This window comes from Pinus tabuliformis, chromosome 3_1 (genome assembly GCF_031772625.1).
Source record: "Pinus tabuliformis cultivar Carrire ecotype Pingquan chromosome 3_1, CPIR1, whole genome shotgun sequence".
Classification (NCBI taxonomy): Eukaryota; Viridiplantae; Streptophyta; class Pinopsida; order Pinales; family Pinaceae; genus Pinus; species Pinus tabuliformis.
Window position 1 is genome coordinate 685598815 of NC_142301.1, and position 16370 is coordinate 685615184.

Consider the following 16370-nt stretch of genomic DNA (forward strand, 5'->3'; position numbering starts at 1 on the left):
GTGGCACAACCCCCATTTCTAGTCCCATAACCACAGTTTTAAGCCTTATAGAACCACCTTAAGAATTGGGTAATTTGGAATCAACTCCGAAAGATTTTCACTACAAACTTGTCCCATTTGCCAACCAAAATGTCTAACAAGTCTCTAGCCATGAAAACAAAAAGATAGTTTGAGCATTACAGAGGTCATTCACTGATTCTAAGTCCCTTTTAAATGGATTTCAAGTAAATTATTGGACGATTTTTGTTAACTATTATTATTTTCCCATTTTTCTATGAATGGAATATTATAGATATATTTAATTTCATTCCATATTCTCCCACAATGTATTAAAAAATGCACTGATAAATCTAGTGTCCTTGCCTAAAATGATGTTAGTTGGTATCCAAAGGACCACCTAGACTTGTTCAAATAATATGTTCATTACTTCTTTCCATTTGATGGTATTTTTATATGGCATAGACCACACATCTTGTTGAATATGGCAACTACCACGAATAGGTAGTCATGTTCCTTCCTAGTTATTGGTACACCTCTAGAAACGTCCATAGAAATGCTTTCTTAAGGATGAGTGGGTGTAGGAAATGGATTATATATACCCTATTTCTTGTTACTAGGTTTGTTGATACAACAAAGCATAAATCCTCTAATGTACCTTGCTACATCTTCTTGCATTCTAGGTTAGTAAACATACCCTTGTAGGTTGGGCACTATCTTATGCACACCAAAATACCTTGCAACCTTAGATGTATGAGCATCTCTAATTAGTTTTAGTCGCTCATATTTAGCAACAAAAGACTTGTCCAACACAAAGAGTAACCTTTTCTAAAGATAATAGTCAACTATGTTGTGACATTAGATCTGCAATTTTTAAATCAAATTCTTGAAGCCTTTGTCCTTTCTATAAGCCTCTTTGTATGAATAATGTGTGAAAGGATCCATGTGCTTCAAAGTTCCTAGAGCTATAATTTTTTATGTTGGTGGCCTTGAAATCATTTCAACCATCGTGTTTTCATTTCCATTCTTTTAAATCAAATTCTTGAACCCTTTGTCCTTCCTATAAGCCTCTTTGTATGAATAATGTTTGAAATGATCCATGTGCATAAAAGCTCCTAAAGCTACAATTTTTTATGTTGGTGGCCTTGAAATCATTTCAACCATTGTGTTTTCATTTCCATTCTTATTCTTGGTACTGGATGAAATTGTTGTGGAAACCATATACATTTGTACTCTATGGTCTTCTACAACTTAATCTAGGCCTTTAGCTATTGTAAAAACTAGTGATATATGTGGATGATAGTCTCCCTTCCCATGAGATAGTGTTTCCTGTTTTTGAAATCTTGTACCAGAGAATAGAGATCCTTGCCCTAGGTAGGCTAGTTGAGAATAATCCCACCTAACTCACAATGAGTCATGTGCATCTGTTGTTATTGGAGGTATCTGTTGCGACTTCATACAGTTCTAGAACAATGGACGCGTAGTGGGTATTATCTTTTTGCGTTGTGAAGGACGTCTTTTCTCGGTCTTTCCTAGTATGTTTTAGGAACTTTGGTAAGTGGTTGAGGTCTTTATGCAAAAGATATGGTAATCGCTTGGATAGTTTGATCACTTTGTCCAAAATTCTCATAATAAAATGTTTTTAATGGAGTGAAAGCATATTAGAATTTTTAAAATATATATTATTTATTAATGGAATATAAGTGAAAAGTCAAGTGGGTGTAGTTGTATTGGGAAGGAAGACTCACTATTATTCTCTCTATTGAGATTGAATGTTATCTGGATTAATATGCTTGTTTTTTGGGCTACATAAAAAGTAACTAGCTCATCTAGACATACCTAGATTTTATATATAGCTAATATAATAATCATTTCAATTATAAAATTAATTAATAATTATCATATTTTAATTTATTAATTTATTAATTCACCGAAAGCGTCTCTATATCAGCCTCAGTTAGATGTACTAGACTTGATATTTTTTTATTTTTTACTTTATTTTATTTATTTATTTATTTATTCTTTCCCGGGTGATAATGTTCGGTGCTACTCTCAAATCCACGCCAATTGTTATATGCAAGCCAACCGGCGACGTAACCAGTGGAAAACCCAAGTGGTTATGGTGGAGACCACTAAGCCCCCTCTGGCATCATCTTTAGTTTACCTGGAATGAATCTCTCTAATTATCTTCAGTTTACCTGAAATGAATCCCAAGCGGCTATGCGTGGTTACCAACATCGATGGTGACGGATTCGAATGCTTTACTCCAATGAATTGAAGCCAGAGAGGTACTACCTCAAGACACAAGGGGCTAATCGGCCAGATTTAGTTTATGTTTTGTTGTCAACCGAGTTTCCACTCGAGGTTTATATCTTCTGCCTTTAGGGAGCAAAATCGACAACAAAGTCTAACATGATTCTCTATTTTGTTGGGATTTCTCACACACAGGTTTTTTAACCCAGGATGAAAAGAAAAGAAAATAAATAACAAAGAAGTATTTAGTTAATTATAATATTAATAACAATAATTTTTTTTATTAATAACAATAATTTTTTTATAATTTAATTATAAATAATTTATAATTCAAAATATTAGATAACATTAAACGTTTATTTAATATATTTAAAATAAATTATTAACTAATTAATTTATTAATAACTTATTAATTTATTAATAAAATTAATTAATTAATAATCAATAATCATGAATTTATGATTCTCACTTTTTTTTCGTTGGAGGAAAAATCCTAACAAAATGTCCAAATTATAAGATGTTAGCATTTAAAGAAAAGAAAAATATCTTAAGTTTTAGAAAATAGCTCTATTCATGTAAGATGGATTCTTACGTGAATAGATGACTTCTCCTAACTATTAGAGGTTGGTTATTTTAAATATTACACCACCAAATGTTATGTAATCAACTCACAAAATAGAATAAAAGATAGATCAACGACTTCAAAATTAGCCTCTTCAAGGGGGAAACTTCCTTTACATTACACAAATGATAATTCTTGAATGATACAAATGACAAAACCTCCTTTCTATATATGGGAGTCTAAGGGGTCACAATATAATCAAAGCCAACATAACAGTAATAATATAAGGGCACAACAATAACAATAGTGGGCTTCTATGGGGCACAATTAATAACAATATGCGGACAATAGAGGCACAACAATAAAAATAAGGGCTACAATGATAATCGTAATGGGGTAATCACTAGTATTATAAGGACCTAACCGTGAGTCCATAAACAAGACATTGTGATCTATATTTTGAGAAGAGAAAATGGAACAATTATCTTGGATTCCTGCAAGTATTTTGGATTGTGAAGATGCAGAGATACACATAGCCATAGGTATAGGTAGTTTATTAAGTACCAAAAGAGAGATGACAAGAACCCTACATATCTCCATGGAGACCATCACTACTCACAACATTGTATTGAATTTATTCTTATTACGTGATAACACATACGAGGCATGACTCTTTATATAGACCTCTAAAATATTAACCGCTCTTCAAGCTAAGACCAATTGGTTTCATTAATTATCTTTGATTGCAAACATAATCATTCGAGAATAGTGGACTCAAACTTAAACAGTAAAAGGTCGTTTTCAAGTCTGGGGATGATCTGACTAATTCAAAAAATGAAATGTCACTAAATTAAATGAATGAGTTTGTATAGGATATGTTGCAGATAATATATGTGTCGATAAATGAAAATGTGGATCTCTTCTATAATGGGTTTGGTATATAATGGGGTTTCGTATTATTACAAGAAATTTGGAGGAGCAGACATTATCCACAAATTACTCACAAACCAATTTGTATTCTACACCACAAAACCAAATTACAAGCCACATAAATAGTGATCATGAGATCCAATAGTTTCTAAAATAGGAGAATATTGTTGAGAAAATATCTCAACCAACTCTAACCACTAACAAACAAAATCTTCCTACATTCTAATGTAAGCATTATTTCAAGTGCCCCTTTAATCCTTACATTTACATCATTACAAATATTAATAAAAAAATGAAAAAATACAATTCACATGTCACATCTATTTGATTGGTCTTCTTCGACACTTATCTCCACTCTTAAGTCTCTGAGACAACACTCTTTTCACCATCACAATATTCGAGCTTCCCATTCAACTCATTTAAGACATAATTGCCTCTGACCATCTTTGATGAACTTTGTATAATTAACGCTTCTCGGTCTCTCGAAAGACAATCTCGATACTTGACTGTATCGAGCAGTAAATTATGCATTTGTCCTTTCTACACACATGGATCTCATTACATAACCTGTAACTAACACTCTTGAAGCCCGAAGCACAATAAAATCCATCAATATATAACAAATTTATATAATCAAATTAGATAAATTCTCTCGGCACCTAAGAATGTTGAAAACCACTAATTTAAACTATATTCCCCTTTTCATTAATTTGTTCTTACTTATATAAATTTTAAAAATAAAATTATCATATACTATTAATTATATACTACCACTTCTTTCATACATCACAAAATATAACTGCATATAAAGATCAAAAGTACATTGGTGGAATACATCCTGGAAATCCAACCAGCAACCCTTTTCATGTGCCTCAGAGAAATTGATTGAGAGCTTATCACGAGAATAGCCATATACACATCTTCATGATTCCAATAAATGGTCTGCATTGTTGCATAGGCTCATGATATTGTCCCCCATAGTTGCCAAAGCTCAGAATAGTGTTCGTTGTCCAGAATATCCAATCGCTCAATAGTGAAGGTTGTTGGAAGTCTAGAAACATACCCAGTGTCTCTAAAACAGCCTAAGGGAAATCTCATCTTTGCTAAATTTTCTTGATCATCATTCATATGAAACATTCCTTGACAATATTCATGGCAAGGGTGCGATTATTTCATTGATCTGAAAGTTCAAATGGCAAGGAATGTCTGAGGTGACAAGGTCGTTGAACGATCGATCACACCAAATAAACACCAAGCCGATCAAGGATTAGAATAAGGGAGCGGTGCTTTTAAATGAAAACGTCGGCGCCTAGATTAGATGCTTGATGTTTCCTGTGTAGCAGAACCCCTCCAACGAAGGCGATGATCACACGCTGCAACTACAAATGCGACGATGGAGTGGAATATTGGGAGGTTTGACAGAGCAAAGGACAATGAATGGAAGCTTTTGTGCCTTGCTGGTCAAATCCGTAGGCTGTAGGATGATAGGTATGAAATTTGGCCGTTGTTGTCCTTTCTCCCCTTCATTTTAATCCAGATCAGCGTGAGCAACTTTGATCCGAAAACAAGCATCGACAGCGCTGTCACCAAACTTCTTCAGCTTGAGCACCAGTGATCAACCATGGGATGGGTATTATTGTACCCATCATTTGACACCATTTATTGGAAAGCCATATGATGGGTTACTAGCACTGTTTGGAGACTGTAAGGAGGAATGAGCGTTAGCGGGGCTAACGAAAATAATTAGAGACAGTCCATTATATGGTATTCGCCCTCCATTGAACAGATTCCACTACGAGCTCTTCCAGATGACCGCAGAGACACTCCCATGCAAATTCCACCTCTATGAAATCCATAGTTACCAAGTTCGAATTCGAATTTGATTCGGTAAGAAAATAATTCGACTATATAAAATTCAATACCGAAAAATTTGGAAGTATCCATCTTACCACTACTAAAAAAAGCCTTTTAAATAATTTTTAAAAAATCAAAAATAAAAATTTTATTATTCAAAAACTCTTGCTCCTCAAAAATTGTTTTCAATCACATTAAGGAAGTTGCAAATAAAATTAGAAATTAAGATTATAAAAAGAATTCGTCCTCATTGAAAGTGAATGAGATGGAATTGGAAACCCTTTCTCCATGAACAAGAAACAAATAACATGTCTCAAACCATTAGAGTTTTTTTTGTTTGTCAATCAATAAATAATTGTTAGTGGGATCATAATAACTAACAATAAAGACGTATCTCTAAAAAAAAATCTAAGAACTATATAAATTATTTCCCCAACAAAAATTTCAATAACAAAAAAAATTAGATTTTAACAAATCTTATTACAACTAAATAGTTAACTATTATTATTCATTGTACTTCTCTACACAATAATGCTATATTAACCATATATATTAAAATTTTAAAAATAAGAAAAAATACTTAAAAATCGCTACTTTAATTTATCAAATAATTTCCACAAAAATTTTAAATATTTCACTCTCCAATTAAAATTTAAGTACCAAACTAGTTCATTTTTACATTATCTTTTCCAATTTTTTTTTTTTCATTTAAATATTCCTTCTCACATTTTTTTATTTCACTTCACGTTGATTGAGGTTGATTTATTTTCTAAACTCCTTTGTTCTTTCCTTCTTCCGTATTGTCTAGTGCCATACATTGGTTACGAGTCGAAATTATGTTTAGACAATGGGATATCCTTAAATGCCTACTTTAAAAGAATAATCAAAGGCAACAACGACGTTTGTTATCACAATTTTCATTTCCTCTGATCAATTAAACACAGGTATGAAAAAAAATTTCACCGACCAGTTGGACATGCAATTTTCAAATCGTCGGATTTTCAATTTTCGGATGATTTCTATGACTGGTGGCGATGGAGGATTATAAATCTTCTGAGGGGAAGGCTCGCATAGACCCTCCTATCATCAAGATCCCAACCAGGAAGATCTCGCACACGAACAAAACAGGCTCTGGATCTCAATCTGGTCGTGTTGGAGGATAAATGTTCATGAAAATTACCCAGTTGCCATTCGTACCGAATTGAATTTTAGCGAATTATTGACCGAATTCCGAATTCTTTAGCCCGATTCTGCCAAATTTGGTAACTATGGTATATATGTCACTTAGTATATATAGAAATTTTCAAATATATAAATCATTATTTGTCTATTTTAAATTAGAATTTTCAAAATTTTTATTTAATTATTAATGATTAATATATTTATAGATTTATAGTAAAGATTTAATTTTTATATAATATTTATGAATATTATTAATAGTAGTTTAAATAGAAGGTTGAGATTTATTTCAAAGATAATTATATCTTTTTTTAATTTAATTAAAAAACGTTATAAAATTAAAATATATATAAAATATTTTAATTGTAAAATGAGTTATTGTTTTTTTGGGTATGTGGTGTTGTTAGTGGGTGACCTTAGGTCATAATATGATAGCAAAGTCTATTTACATATTAAAAATATCCATAATAAAATGGGTAAAATTTCATGATAAAATGAAATGAATTTTATTAACTTTTATGATTTCTTTTAATGGTGATAATATAAAATGTATCATGATGTAAGTGTTTTGATGTTGATCATAACTTGATGTGAATGAACACTTTCAATCCGTTTAATTTAGGCAGATATTAAGCATGACACACTAAATCAATGGTTTGAGGTTAATGAACACTTTCTAGCCATTTAATTTAAGCAAATACTAAACATGATACACTAAGCAAATGCTTCACTTAGTGTTTTTTATCAATCATATCAATTGAATATCACTTTATTCTCATCCAATAATCCAATGAACTAGATGAAACAAAGCAATACAAATAAACCAAATAAAACAAAACAATAAAAATTATATGACAGAAACTAATTACAATAACTTGAAATAATGCTTACAACAGAGTGTACACAGATTTTATTTGTTAGTGGCTAAAATCTATTGAGAAATTTTCTCAACAGTGTTCTCTTGTTTTAGAAATGGTTAGATTTCATAACCATTATTTATCTTGCTTCTAATTTAATTTTAATTTTGTGATATAGAATACAAATTAATTTATGAGTAATTTGTACACCCTACATTCTCTTCCAAATTTTTTTGTTCGTATTAGAGCCCGTATGAGGTTGCCTTCTTCCAAAGAAGGCTCACATAGATGAAAGAAATTTGAGGATTGTTCTGCATACATAGAATAGTATAAATGTGTGAAGATTTCTAGTTGTTTTACTGTGAGATATAAATTTGCAGTTAAATAGCTCAAGCTGCTCTCATCACCCGGATTCCAAGGAGTAGCATCATCAGCCGCAATATTTTATACAATTGCTCAACGTACTTGAAATTGAAGCCAGTGCCCGCTAGTGTAATCTCCGCCTGAAGGCGGTCCAGATTCTGAAGGGAAAACCGAGGAAGCACCCAGACACACCACGCACCTGTACACATAATTACCCTGGCGACTGTCGACAAACATTGTGACTGGATTTCATAGAGGTGGAATTTGCATTGGAGTGTCTCTGTGGTCATCTAGGAGAGTTCGTAGCGGAATCTGCTGAACGGAGGGCGAATACTATATAATGGACTGTCTCTAATTATTTTCGTTAGCTTAGCCCCGCTAAAGCTCATTCCTCCTTACAGTCTCCGAACAGTGCTAGTAACCCATCATACGGCTCTCCAATCAATGGTGTCAAATGATGGGTACAATAATACCCTTCCCATGGTTGATCCCTGGTGCTCGAGCTGAAGAAGTTTGGTGGTAGAGGTGTCGATGCTCGTTTTCGGATTAAAGTTGCTCACGCTGATCTGGATTAAAAATGAATGGGAGAAAAGACAACAACGGCCAAATTTCATACCTATCATCCGATAGCCTACGGATTTGACCAGCAAGGCACAAAAGCTTCCATTCATTGTCCTTTGCTCTGTGAAACCTCCCAATATTCCACTCCATCGTCGCATTTGTAGTTGCAGCGTGTGATCATCGCCTTCGAGGGTGTCTGCTACAAAGGGATCATCAAGCATCTAATCTAGTCGCCGACTTTTTCGTTTAAAAACACTGCTCCCTTATTCTAATCCTTGATCAGCGTGGTGTTTATTTGGTGTGATCGATCTTTCAACGACCTTGTCACCTTGGACATTCTTTGCCATTTGAACTTGAGATCAATGAAATAATCGCACCCTTGCCACGAATATTGTCAAGGAATGTTTCATATGAATGATGATCAAGAAAATTTAGCAAAGATGAGATTTCCCTTAGACTGTCTTAGAGACACTCGGTTTGTTTCTAGGCTTCCCACAACATTCACTATTGAGCGATTGGATATTCTGGACGAGGAGCAATATATTCGGAGCTTCAGCAACTATGGGGGACAATATTATGAGCCTATTCTGTTAAAGAAGTTCGACCTCGTCAACAATGCAGACCATTTATTGGAATCATGAAGATGTGTAAGCTCTCAATCAATTTCTCTGAGGCACATGAAATGGGTTGCTGGTTGGATTTCCAGGATGTATTACACCAATGTACTTTTGCTCTTTATATGTAGTTTTATTTTGTGATGTATGAAAGAAGTGTTAGTATATAATTAATAGTATATGATAATTTTATTTTTAAAATTTATATAAGCAAGAACAAATTAATGAAAAGGGGAATATAGTTTAAATTAGTGGTTTTCAACGTTCTTAGGTGCCTAGCGAATTCATCTAATTTGATTATATAAATTTGTTATATATTCATGGATTTTGTTGTGCTTCGGGCTTCAAGAGCGCAAGTTACATGTTCTGTAATGAGATCCATGTGTGTAGAAAGGTCAAATGCATAATTGATTGCTGGATATAGTCAATTATCGAGATTGTCTTTCGAGAGATCGAGAAGCATCAATTATACAAAGTTCATCAAAGATGGTCAGAGGCAATTATGTCTTAAATGAGTTGAATGGGAAGCTCGAATATTGTGATGGTGAAAAGAGTTTTGTCTCGGAGACTTAAGAGTGGAGATAAGTGTCGAAGAAGAACAATCAAATAGATGTGACATGTGAATTGTATTTTTTCATTTTTTTATCAATATTTGTAATGATGTAAATATAAGTTTTAAAGGGGGCACTTGAAATAATGCTTACATTAGAATGTAGGAAGATTTTGTTTGTTAGTGGTTAGAGTTGGTTGAGATATTTTCTCAACAATATTCTCCTATCTTAGAAACTGTTGGATCTCATGATCACTACTTATGTGGCTTGTAATTTGGTTTTGTGGTGTAGAATACAAATTGATTTGTCAGTGATTTGTGGATAATGTCTGCTCCTCCAAATTTCTTGTAATAATACCAAACCCATTATAGAAGAGATCCACATTTTCATTCATCGACACATATATTATCTTCAACATATCCTATACATACTCATTCATTTAATTTAGTGACATTTCATTTGCTGAATTAGTCAGATCATCCCCAGACTTGAAAATGACCTTTTACTGTTCAAGTTTGAGTCCAACATTCTCGAATGATTATGTTTGCAATCAGAGATAATTAATGAAACCAATTGGTCTTAGCTTGAAGAGTGGTTAATATTTTAGAGGTCTATATAAAGAGTCGTGGTCCATATGTGTTATCACGTAATAAGAATAAATTCAATATAGTGTTGTGAGTAGTGATGGCCTCCATGGAGATATGTAGGGTTCTTGTCATCTCTATTTTGGTGCTTAATAAACTACCTATATCTATGGCTATGTGTATCTCTTCATCTTCACAATGCAAAATACTTGCAGGAATCCAAAATAATTGCTCCATTCTCTCTTCTCAAAATGCACATCACAATGCCCTGTTTATGGACTCACGGTTAGGTCCTTATAATACTAGTGATTACCCCATTACTATTATCATTGTAGCCCTTATTTTTATTGTTGTGCCTCTATTGTCCCTATATTGTTATTATTGTGTCCCATAGAAGCCCACTATTGTTATTGTTGTGCCCTTATATTATTACTGTTATGTTGGCTTTGATTATATTGTGACCCCTTAGACTCCTATATATAGAAATGAGGTTTTGACATTTGTATCATCCAAGAATTATCATTTGTGTAATGTAAAGGAGGTTTCCCCCTTGAAGAGACCTATTTTGATGGCGTTGATCTATCTTTTATTTTATGTTGTGCGTTGGTTACATAACATTTGGCATGAGAGCTTTGAATTCTAGGGTATCACTGATCCAAACAGGTCATTGTGGAATTTTCGCTATAACATTTTGTCTACAATGTTTCAGAAGAAGAAAGTAAAACCCATTTGAGCCAAAATCTCGATGAACTTCGGATCCGAATTTTAGATCTCTTATCACTATATTTTCAGAGATAGGATTCAAGAAAGTTAGGGTTTTAGCAGGCCCCCGAATTATATCTCAAACAAGTGACCTGGGGAAAATCATCATAACTTTCTCTCTGAGCACCATATTGAAATTTCGTAAAAAGTTACAGAAATAGGACGGACTGTAATTTTTTTTTATAGGTTCCAGGTCCTAAGGTGGAAAAAATGACACGTGGAACTTCGTTTAAGTTCGCTCTACTGAACAAGTCTATAATCAGGTCATCATGGGAGATTTGGCATAACTCTTCCTTGGAGAATCCAATCTCGATCAGACTTGCACGGGTGGAAATAGGACTCAGAGGGCTACTGCAGGATGAAATTTTAGACCTTGGAGATCCGAAGTTACAGAGATACAATAGATTCAATATCGAGCTCCTACAAAGTGAAAAAAGGTGTGTAGTTTTTTTAAAATTTTGCATAAGTTTGGTTTGAAGAATTAGTTTGAAGGAATTCAAAGGGAGTAGTGAAGCATTATTATCATTAATTGATGCCCTAAAGAAAGAAAATGGAAACACCTAGTAAACAATTTGAAAGCTCTAGCATGACTCATGAAGAAGATGAAGAAATGCAACATGATATATCAAAATTACGAGACCAAGTGCTACAAAATTCACTCTCACAGAAAGTAATCGAAGCTAAGATGGATCGCTTAAAGAAAGACATGGAAGCTAAGATGGATGGAGTGGAAGCTAATATGGATGGTTTAAAGAAAGACGAGGAAGCTAAGATGGATGGTATAGAAGAAAAACATAAAGGCAACATGGAAGATTTGAAGACAAATTTGCTACAAGAAATGCTTACTAATGGAAAAAGGGTAGTAAATGAAACTCATGAGGAGAACAAAAAATTTTTTAATCATGATTTCATAGACTCTAACAGTGGATTGAAGACCCACCGTGTTCCAAATATCAATATGAGGAATTTTGATGGCAAGGATCCTATAACATGGATACTACAGATGGAGCAATATTTGGATCTCCATGATGTGAAAAACATACAAAAGGTATGCATTGGAACTTTATATTTGGAACAAAATTAGTTTGTATGGTACCAGTGGATTTTCTCTCGTAAACAAATTGCCACTTGGGCAATTTTTACGGAAGAAATGATAGCACATTATGAGGATACAAAAAGAAACATTTTTTCTAGCCAATTGATAAAAGTCAAATAAAAGGGATCAATGGTGGAGCACATTGAGGACTTCCAAAAATTGATTATAATGGTAAAAGATATTCCATAGAAGCATAAGATCGATGTGTTCATAGGGACTTTAAAGGATAAAATCCAACATGACGTTCGCCTTTGGAAACCCGATTCATTGGAGAAGGCATCCAAGTTGGTAAGAAAAATGGAAAGCGAAATTATGGCAACAAGGAAGCCTACCACTCATAACTATAAATATGGAAGTGCTGTTGCCCCTAGCCTTCCAAAACCTATAAGGTTGACACCACAACAATTAGAAGAAACAAGAGAAAAATGGCTTTTTTACAGTTGTGATAGCAAATACACTAAATGTCATAAGTGTACTGAGAAGAAATTATTTTACATAGATTGTGAAGAGGAGGAAGAAAAGGAACAAGAAACGTCAAAATAAGAGGATATACACCAGGAAAAAACCCTAGATAAAGAATAAATGAATCTGACCATATCTTGTAATGTATTGGCCGGAATTACCACTCCTCAAATTATCAAGATAGAAGGACATACAAAAAAAGAAAAATTTAATATTGTTTATTGATTTGGGAAGTACCCATAATTTAATTCATTGTAAGATAGCCAAGGAATTGAATTTCTTCCTATATCCATCACCGAAGTGTCAAGTGAAGGTTGCAAGTGGAGGAACCATAAATTGCTCTGGAAAGTGCCATAATATCAGGCTATCCATGGGAAAATATGTATTGAATAGCCCAATGCTTTCCATCCCAATGGGTGGTGCTAATGTTGTACAAGTAGTCCAATGGCTACAATCCTTGGGTACAATAACTTTTAGTTTTCAAGAACTTTTCATGAAATTTTATTCAGAAGGAAAGGAAGTTGAAATAAGGGGTATCAGAGGGAAATCGGGAAACATAATCAACTCTAATGGAATGACAAATCTTCTAAAGAAAGAACAACGAGTCATAATTGCACAATTATGTTCGCTAGAGGTTCCCACATAGAAATCATATATTCTCCAGATCTCCAAAAATCCTTGGACACTCATTCCAAGGTATTTGAGACTCCCAAAGGACTCCCACCTATTCGTGATCATGATCATGCTATCCATTGATTTGAGGAAGTGTTCCTCCAAACATCAGGCCTTACATATATCCCTATTCCCAAAAGAGTGAAATTGAACGTATGGTTCTAGAGGTTGGTATAATTCAACCTAGTCAAAGTTTTTTCTCTGCTCCATTATTATTGGCGCATAAGAAGGATGGGTCATGGTGCATGTTTCCGGATTATAGGGAGCTCAACAAGATCACTATTGTATATAAATTTCCCATTCCTGTCATTGATGAATTAGTGGATGAATTGCATGGATAAATTTACTTCATCAAGTTGGATCTTCGTTCAGGATATCATAAAATCAGAATGAAGACTGAAGACATTCCAAAAAAGACATTTAGAACTCATGAGGATCATTATGAATTTGGTCATTCCTTTTGGCCTTACCAATGCACCTTCTATAGTTCAAGGTTTGATGAATTCCATTTTCTAACCCTTCCTTAGAAAATTTGTGTTAGTATTTTTTGATGGTATACTAATATACAACAAGTCTTGGAAGGATCATGTTCAACATGTTGACAAGGTGCTCAAACTACTAGAGGAGAAACAATTATATGCAAAAGCTCCAAATGTTTCTTTAAAGTACAAGAGGTGGAATATCTGTGTCATATTGAATCTCATGAAGGTGTGAAGGTAAACCCTAGCAAAATTAAATTCATTAAGGAATGGAAAATCCCCACATCCATAAAGCATCTGCGAGGATTTCTCGGGTTGACACGGTGTTATTGCAAGTTTGTTAATAATTATGGTCGAATAGCAGCACCTTTAACAACATTATTGAAGAAAGGTGCATTTTCATGGACTCTAGAAGCAACAAAGGCCTCTGAACATCTTAAAGAGGCAATGTGTGAAGCATCGATCTTAGCTATGTAGGATTTCACAAAACACTTTATTGTGGAATGCGATGCCTCAAAAAATAGAACTGGTGTTGTTTTAATGCAAGAAGAAAGACCCATTGATTTTGAAAGTCATCCAATGAAAGGAAAGTATTTACATAAATATATTTATGAGAAGGAAATGTTGGAAATACTACATGCACTTAAGAAATGGCGACCCTACCTAATGGGAAGACACTTCAAGGTAAAAACAGATCATGATAGTCTTAAATACCTCTTAGAACAAAGATTATCTTCAGAAGAGTAGCAAAAATGGGTCACAAAGATGTTGGGTTATGACTTTGAAATCATCTACAAAAAAGGGGAGAAAAATGTTGTGGCAGATGTACTCTCAAGAAAGGATGAGGATGTGGAAGAATTGTTTTGCACCATTTCTATTATCCAACCAGATTGGATAAAAGAAGCAAGGGACGAATGGAAGAATGATGAAGAAGCATGGGCACTCATTCAAAAGTTACAACAAGATCCCGACACATATGATACATTTAGCTGGAAAAATTATTCGTTATGTTACAAAGATTGCTTATACTTATGTAAGAATTCCCAACTCAAACAAAATATTCTTATGGAATTGTACACCTCTCCCTTAGGAGGGAACTCAGGATTTTTAAAAACTTACCACAAGGTTAAGAAGGAATTTTTTTGGAATGGCCTTAAATCAGATATTCAAAAGTTTGTGGCGGAATGTTTAATTTTCCAAAAAAATAAAGTTGACACAATTAAGACCCAAAGTCTATTACAACCTTTATCCATTGCAAACCAATTTTGGGAGGAGGTTTCAATGGATTTTATCATAGGTTTACCCAAGTCCAAAGGAAAGAGTGTCATCATGGTGGTAGTTAACAGACTTACCAAGTATGCACACTTTTGTGCATTATCGCAGCCATTTAAAGCCAGTACAGTTTCTACTGCATTTATGGAAACAATTCAAAATCTACGTCGAAACCCAAATATTATTGTAAGCCACAGAGGTCCCATTTTCACTGTAAATTTTTAGACAAAATTATTTTCTTGCCTTGGTACTCAGTTAGCTCATAGCTCATCTTATCATCCTCAATCTAATGGGAAAACTGAGATAGTAAACAAATTTTTGGAAGGATATCCTCATGGCTTTGTATATGATAAATAGACACAATGGGTCAAATGGTTGCCTCTAGCTGAATGGTGGTATAACACTTCCTTCCATACTACAACTTTATGGCACTTTATAGATATCATCTACCATCCATAACATCATATTTAAGAGAAAATTCTATGGTTCAAGCAGTGGAAGATCACATCAAGCATCAACAACAAGTTTTCAAACTCTTAAAGGATAACCACACTTTGGCACAGAATAAAATGAAACAACAAGCAAATCAACATCACAATGAAAGAAGTTTTCATGTAGATGACTGGGTATTCCTACGAATACAACCATATAAACAAATGTCCCTCAAGAAAGCTAAGAAGGATAATAAATTATTGCCAAAGTATTATGGTTCGTACAAGGTGTTGAAAAATATTGGTACTATGGCGTACAAATTGGAGCTTCCTGCAGCTTCCGAGTGCACCCAGTTTTCCATGTTTCATGCTTAAATAAGGTTATAGGTGACAAACTCCCAATTCAAACAATATTGCTAGAACTTGACGAGGAAGGAAAATTCATATTGGATCCTGAAGAAGTTACAGAAACAATAACTCGACAGCTATGAAATCGATCAATTTCGGAGTATCTCATCAAGTGGAAGAAATTACCAGCCGAAGATTCCACATGGGATGGTGAGAATTTTATATAGAAGCATCTAGAACTACTCAAGCATTGAGGAAAGAAATTTTTTGAAGGAGAGGGGCATGTTAGGTCCCTATAATACTAGTGATTACCCCATTACTATTGTCATTGTAGCCCTTATTCTTATTGTTGTGCCCCTATTGACCCCATATTGTAATTATTGTCCCCCATAGAAGCCCACTATTGTTATTTTTGTGCCCTTATATTATTATTGTTATGTCAGCTTTGATTATATTGTGACCCCTTAAACTCCTATATATATAAATGAGGTTTTTTCATTTGTATCATCCAAGATTTATTCATTTGCGTAATGTAAAGGAGGT